The sequence below is a fragment of the Haemaphysalis longicornis genome, unplaced genomic scaffold, assembly GCF_048455015.1.
Source record: "Haemaphysalis longicornis isolate Haplotype H1 unplaced genomic scaffold, Haemaphysalis longicornis Haplotype H1 scaffold_8, whole genome shotgun sequence".
In the NCBI taxonomy this organism is placed as follows: domain Eukaryota; kingdom Metazoa; phylum Arthropoda; class Arachnida; order Ixodida; family Ixodidae; genus Haemaphysalis; species Haemaphysalis longicornis.
Window position 1 is genome coordinate 94,508,652 of NW_027526445.1, and position 8,153 is coordinate 94,516,804.

An 8,153-nucleotide genomic window follows, 5' to 3' on the forward strand; every position below is an offset into this window, starting at 1 on the left:
GTGATTCTGCTCCATCACTTTCGAAGTTCTAAAATGATTCTTCAAAATTTCAACAGCATCTTGATAGCACGCCTTTGTCACTTGCAGGCCAGCAACGGCTTCAGTAGTAGCTCCATCCAGTAGCGAAAGCAAGTAATGAAATAGGTCAGTATTGGACAGCAGGGGATTATTGTGAACGGAATGTCGGAACATGTCCCGAAAGGGTTGCCACCGCGTTATAGCTCAGTCAACGCGCAACAGTTCTAGCTTCGGGAGACGTTCTCCAAACTCTCGAGTCGGTGGTATGAGATTATGGAGCGTCGAAGATGACTTCAACACCTCCATGTGATGCTCAAGTAAAGCCAGTGCGCTGGTCGCTGCGTGGTCATACGCCATGACCGAAGCGTAGTCTTCCGCTGCTTGTTCGTCGGTCAGGTGGGCTTGAAGGTAGGCGTTAAGTGCGGACAATGCTGCATTGCTCGCTCGAAGACGTCAGTGAAAGACACGAAGGGCGGAAAGGTCCAACTGCTCAGACTGTAGCAGCTGGTCCACCTCGCTGATGATCTTGGTGTTCATATGCAGCCATGACGTGCGCTTGTTCTTGATCCGTTCCATGCCGGTCGTAGCTGACGAGAGGTGTACCCAGCTCGTCAGGAGAAGGCACGTCGCAACGCTGGCGTGCTTCCCAGATTTTCGGCACCAATGCTACGAAAAGAGAAAACCGTTCTTCAGCGCTTATTGGCGCCGTCAAGAGAGCGACGAAAAGCGGGGCACGGCCCACTCTTAGTCCTTTCCTGGTTATCCGACCCACATGCACGCGGCTGCTGCGTCTATTTAAAGGGCTACTGAAGCGATTTGAAAACCGGGCAAAACTCTACTTTTTAGAAATATTACATTAGCAAGTTTCTGCCTATAAACGTTTTTCTGGCATTTTTAGTTTGGAGACTGCGGTTTTCGTCGTTGGAGTTGACCCTATTCCCCGCCCACTTCTCCCTGCCGCATCGCCGGAAGAGCGAGAAGCCGAGAGGCAGCGACCGGAAGCAGCGTCATATTCGGAAGACGGCCAGCGACATGCGCCGCCGCTTCGCTGTGTCGCTAGGCGAAGTTGCAAATTAAGCAGGTGTGTTATCTTCACTGTAGTAATCTTCACTGTGTAAAGTCCCTTTCGCGTCGATTTTTAACCGTAATGTTACTGTGTGATTCCCTAAAGAAGCCCTAGATAACAGAGATTTCCTACACGAGAACCCATGGCTACTACGTTGCCTTCACGAGTAGTCACGTGGCCGGCCGTGTCGTCGGGTGCTCTGTGCTTCATACGCGAAGTGACGGGCTCAAACAAATACGGAAGTGCCCCAAGTTCCTGGTTCATTATTATGAGAGGATTGGAAAATTTGTTTGACCGCAGCGCTATGGGCTTCCCGAACTCCTTGCTCGTTTTCCCGATCAACGTTGTTGGCTGTGACGACAGCTTAGCTAAATAGCTAGATTTTAAGAAGAAATCAAGCAAGCTGAAAGAATGAAGCGTGTTCTGCGCGCGGACCGCCCCGCACACTCGCCGGTCGTGCATGCCCGTACGGCGCACAAAACGGCTCGTACCACGCATGCCGCGACAGCGACCGCTCTTCGCTACCGTCCAGAATCAAGGCCGTCGCGAAAAGCAAAGTGAAAATGCAAGAAAGTGGATGATAGTGTGGTGAAAAATTGTGCTAGGGATTGTCATCGAAAGTGATTCAGAAAGAGGTGATCGAATTTGTATTGCGATGCGGAGCGCCGACCGGTCGCGGAGGCCCGTCGACGGCAGCAAATGAACCTGCCCGAGCACGAGATGCGGCGAGAGGCCGATGGATGGCGTTACCTGGGCGCAAGGATGCGCATAGCACCGATCGCTAGAATGACTGTCAACGTAGAAATGAGGTTCCACATGCGAAAAAGCGGATGATAGTGCGGTGAAAAACTGTGACAAGGAAGTCATTCGCAATTGTAGAAATAGCAGCGACCAAATATCTCCCTTGGTGCTAAGCCTAAAACTCCCAACATCAGCGGCGATCCGTGCAACCTGAGCCGGCTGGAGCTGCTGGGGAAGGCGTTCTAAAGCTCGACGGGGACCAGCGTGCTGCGTTTGAATTCTTCTACCTTTTGGGGGGCGACCAACGTTCGACATGCGTATGTGCAGCAATGCCACGTTCCGCTGACCAGCCGAGCAGCGACCCGGCACCAGCACCTCTGCGCGACGCGGCGACCGGCGGCGGCCGCATCGCTAGCTGCTGCCTGCGCGCGTCGCAGGCCGCTGCATAGAGCTTGTTGCCGCTTGTACGAGTGTAAAAACAAAGTTCCACGTTGGAGGATGCGGATCATGGTGTGTTGAATAATTAGGCTACGAATTGTGACTAGCGCTGGTAGAGAAAGCGCCGAACCAATATCTGCGCTACTACCCTGCACCCGAGAAACAGAAGTCGGCCATAAGTCGTCGGGGAAGAACCCCTTTCTAAAGCTCGCCGCGAGCGAATTTCTTGCGTTTATACTTCCCTCAGGATCTCCTGTTGTAAGGAAAGATTTTGTGAGCCATCCATTCGCCACAGGGCCTCCTGGCCCGTATCTGAACGGGAACAGAATGGGATCTTCAGGCCGAGCGGTCACCGCAGCGGCGGCATTTCCAAGTATGACATCATCTGCAGCCGGCCAATGGGGAAAGGCAGCCAGGGCTCTGACCGCGCCGCCGCGCAGGGGCCGTGTATTTTCACAAAAAAAGATGGTTTGGCTGAATTTACTCATAAAATAAACATGTTTTTTTCGAATTCAGCGTCAAGAAAACCATAACCTCCAAAAAAACTTTTTTCAAAAGCTCTACACCAGCCCTTTAAAGCCGCTTATAAAGCGGCTTTCAGGCGGCCTCGTGCGCGAGCGGCCCGCCAAACACGCGGCCCACCGAACACGCGGCCCAGCGTCTTAGCGGTCCTGTTGAGGGCCGCCTAACCAGAGCGCGACCTGAACCCCGGGCCGTGTGTTCCGCGGGCCGCTGGCCGTAATTTTTCTACGCGGCCCGTTATGCTAATCTATTCCCGCCTACGAAGCGGCTGCCAAATCATACGGCCCATCAAATAAGCGGCCTTGTGGCGTTTGACCAAAATGAAAGCGAAAAAAAAGTCAGTGGGTCACAATTTATTTTATACGTTTTTTTTCGCTCGCATTGCCAGGCCAACGCCAGCACCCCGTGACGAGTGCTCTAACATATGTTACATCATACACGACACACAAAGTACACATAAGCCCATACACGCCACCCTAGGGATAATCGAAAGTGGGTCTGTTACAACACATGAAGAGGCGAGTATCATAACCACTGGGCTATGACCCATGGGCTGCTGGAGAGTGCAAACATGGGCTTATAAGCATTCTGCATTCTGGTGCGCGTCAAGCAGGAGTCCTAAATAACACATTCGATGGCGAGTGGCTGTGTTTAGACCACCGTTTTTGTATCGCTCTACCAAGGCATAATACTACAGTTTGCGGGAATTTAAGTACATTGGTACGAGCGGAAACCTTTTCTCATGCTGTGTGCCTATTCCAACAGTATGATGCGCAGTTCGGGGATTTATTCCATCGATGCAAACGGAATTGATAACAGTTCTTCTGCCTTGTCACCAAAAGTATTCTTCGACATTGGAGGAAAGCGCCCCATATGACAATTCTTGCAAATACCTAGCACGCAAGGCGCCCTGTCGTGATGAACATAAGAGCTGTCTCGTCACGAGTGGCAAGTAACCAAGCATGAAATGGTGTGCTGAATTTTTTTCCTCGTCGTAGCTCTTCTGAAGGTACGGTTACATGCCTTGACCTTTATTTTTGTAATGAGGGGGCGTTAGTGAATTTCGCGTCGCGTAATGTAATGAACCAATAATAAATCGCTCACGCTATATAGCATTGTGTCGCGGCGCCTGCAGAGTTGCTGCGTTGACGGCGCTTCAATGCCCAGGTAAAAAGCTGCTGGACATCTCCTTAGATACTGTGTATTTTTATTGATCGTGAGCTTACCAAAAATACCTTAGCGTTTTCTCGCGCAACTCGATAAGCGCTCGGCCATACAACTTCTAACGCCCTACCTTTGCAGGAAAGTGCAGGTTTCACGGAATTTCCTCCTTTAATCGTTATAATACCGTAAATGGAGATCATTGGTCATACGAAATTTCGAGAAACAAAAAATTAAGAAAAATATTAAAAAATGACAGAAAATTGCGAACCTTACAACGCCACGCATTTCCACAAAAATGCAGATTTCGCGGAAATTCCGCTTGTAATCGTCATCATAGCGTAGATGGTCGAACAGAATTTTGAAAAACTAAAAAACACGAAAAATGTAAAAAATACGGAAAATGGTGAGCCTTGTTACGCCCTTCTTTTACAATAAATGCAGATATGGCGCATGTAACAACTGCGATCGTTATAATAGGGTAAATGGAGACGATTGAACGGACAGGACTTAAAAAAACAAAGAAAATTGGCCCTCAAATACTCACACTGACGAGAAGCGGCATAAGAATGCTGCCCATTAGTAAACAATCCTCTCAATTTCTGGAAGTCTTTTGAAGTGCCCTCATTTCATTTGCGCTTCCGTTATTACCGAGTTATATCATTGTACGCGGAAGCGCAAGATCGCGGTTCAGCATTTTCAACATTTTCGAGACCGTTCACGAAAACCACAGCTCTTGGGCAAAACCCTAGCCCTTTGGTAGATTCACCCTTGTGCATCTGAAGTTTAGACACGTGTCATAAGCGTAAGAAGCAAGCATGCTCTACTACGGCGGCTACGGTAGTGGGCAGCTGGGATATACCATTACACTAGATAATGTATAAGACAATGCAGAACCCAAAGCTGCTGAAAGACTTTTGTTTCTAGTAGTTCCGGCTCGAATGCTTAGGCAGGTGTCACATTGCGACACAATGCTTTGCCTCTCCTCCACTTGTGCAAAACTTGTTCGTGGTTTGGTTAGTGTTTCTGTGCACGTGGCCTTCGCACCTGGGTACAAACGTGAAGCCTTAGTCGTCGGATTGAAAATTGGAACACCTTTAATATTTATGTAGGAAGGTGTTATTTCAAAATTTTGATAAGGTGCATATTGGTTGCACGTTCATGGGAACAAGCTGCCTGACCATGCTTCCTAAGTTTGACAGGGCTCCCGTTACGATGTGGTTCTGTCACTTTAAATGAGGGGGTCATAAATAATGTCCTGTATTGAACACATTCGGCTGAGATAGTGCCAGGGCAATAAGAAGCGCAATTCACGTCAACGTGGAAGCAGTTGCGTCTTTCCTACGGTGAATACAAAGACTGTTAACAGTGTTCCGTGCAGCTTCCCTCCAGTCTCTTACTTTGGTAAAGTAGCATTAGGGATAAATGCTGTAAATTTACTTTAAATAGTTCAAATCGGCATTTCAAATGCGTGTATATGTGAGAAAGCTCCGCACGACATGCCTGCAGGTTATCCGCAGCCTACTAATTACTCTGGTGTGACGGCACGCAAAGCAGATTGCACGCCACAGGCTGTGCAACAAAACGAAAAAAGAACACATCAGCGTATTGGCTGCTCCATCAGTTAACAAACCGTTAAAACATGCTAACACGCAAATACTATAATAAGTTGTGGGATCGTCCTACTTATTACGCAAAAAGGGGCAGTATGACACTAGCTCTTTTGAAAGCGATGGCTTTTTTTAGAGGGTGCGACCGCATTCTGTCAACTGATACATTCCCCCTTAGACCGGCTGCTCGACCGAAAAGCTCTGATAAGGTCTTTACACACACAGCGCGGGCGTAAAACCAGGGACGGCAAATTAGGTCTCTCTCCCTCTCTCTCTCTCCCTCTCTCCCCCTCTCTCTCTCTCTCTCTCTCTCTCTCTCTCTAAAATGGGGACACCATTGTGTTAAAACGCTAACTTGAAAATCACAAAAGACGAACGGTTCCAGGAAAGACAACACACGCGCCGATCATGAAGGAGTACATTAGTATACCTTTATCTCCTAAACCACGTAACGGTGTACATTTAGATGGTTTATAGTTGTGTTTACTTAGTGCGCAAAAAATGGTTGCATAACTTCGTTCTTCACTTGCGGTTCCGGTGTTTGAAGGTTTGACGATCGGTTAGACGCACCTTCAGCGAAAGTTGGACGCACTATTCGCTTTCGCGCTTCCATCTACTTTCGTTAGGAAGGAACGGTAATGTTTTCCATTGGGTAGTTGTTCTGCACATGATATGTAACCAACCTGCTACAACCTCACAACTTCAGGGACAAGTGACACATTATGCATACTTTTGCAGCTTTCAACTCGTATGACAACGTCAGATTCATGGTGCGTTCCTGGATAACTCGATACAGCACCTGAGGCAGTTTTTACGTTGAGGAATCAAAGGAATGTATTTGAGCTTCGCGTCGATTCCAGGAATGGGAATGGGCTGACTTCTGCCATTTCGAGGATCGAAAGAAATGGAATCATGTCAAGTTTTAATTCCTAAGAATGGAATTAGAATGGAATGGGGATGCCCTTTCCGCAACAGTTATCTGTATACCTTAAACGTACCCGGATCTTGAAGTGATAGTCTACTCATGCAAGCTTGGGACACGAGCAGAGAACTGAGTTAAGTACGCAAATGTTAAGTATTTGCCATTCTCGAATTCATGAGCATGCACAAGTGTGAGATGAAATTTACATAAGTGACTCCTTGTCGAAGGAACGATGTTTTCTTTTTATTTGATATCCAAAATACACTGTAAACACGAAAGACTTATACTGAAATAACAAATAGAAATATTAGCAGATTGCCCTTATGGAACACACAAATGAAAATATTTTTTTCGTGGAAGAGCAAATAAGGACCTGTCAGGATAAAATTATTGTTTTCGTTTATGGAATTTTTGGCAGCTTGCTGCTTTCAAAACCGGGACGAAACTCATCTTTTTTGCAGGGCACTGACTGTATAACGCCCAACATTTTGCCTTAAGTTACCGGGTATCTCATGTCCTTAATGTAATATATTGCCAAACAAAGAAAATGTACTTTGTCCAGGTTCAATTATGGTCCTGGTACGCCCCTTACGTTGACGTAGATGGCCTTTGAAGAATCGCCCCAGGCAATTTTTGGCCCGGGAGCGGCTGCTTCTGGAATTTCGTCGCACTGGAATGGAAACAGCGTTGTAAACATTTCAAAAACTTTGAGTCACGGGTAGCAATCTGTTGTGTTGGCACTGCGTGAAGAAAAAAAACGGCTCGTGAAAAGTGACCAGGTACAAATGGGTGGTGTTATTGATCGGCGGTATAACAGTATAGCCTGAAGGGGCGCAGCAGAAGTATCTCAAAGCCTTAGCAGATGTGTCAACATATAAATCAGGCAAGTGCATCGCTGTAGTGTATGCAGTTATTTCTTACTTACTGTTTGTAGATGCAAACGCTCTCCAAAAGGATGTTTTCTTCATATAATTGCATATGAAGGCCGAGCGCTTTTTCATTTTAAAGGCGTGCGAGAAAACGTCGCCATAGTTTTATTTGACGCCGACAGGTCAATTGGACGTCGTAAAGAATCTCTGTTCGCTGTTGCATGAGGAGGGTAATGTGCCCTAGTTTCTTTTTATGAAACAAACCGTTTTATCAAAGATCGAACAAAATTGCTAGGAATATCTTTGGCTTAAGCATAAGTAAACTGCGCCCCCCGAGCAACAGCAAGCGCATCTGTAACAACATTAGAAGCCACCGCTTCGAGCGACCTCTGCGCCGGCGACGCGCCGCGTTTGCTTTGCAATGCTGTCGTGTTTCTTCAAACCGCGAGTTGACACTCCAGACAGACGACTGCCGTGTAGAACACAAGATAGGGGCTGGTGTTACTCATGAATGTTGCTTCATGGGAAAACTGTACCACTTAAACGCACCGTAAGGAAGTTTGCAAATTGCCACAGAATCCAGACTACTCAACGTACCAGAAAAAAACCATTAGCCGAAACGACGACGCGAAAACCTAGTTACGAAGAAAAGTTAACGTCACCTAACTTTTTGCTACGCCTACCGAAAATGACAAGAAGTGACCATGAAATATTGAAAAAATACAAAATTCAAGCTGGGTTTTATGTGCCTTGACCTGGACAATAAAACGCGTGCAAAAATGCGATTTCTTTATTGCACCAAGGTA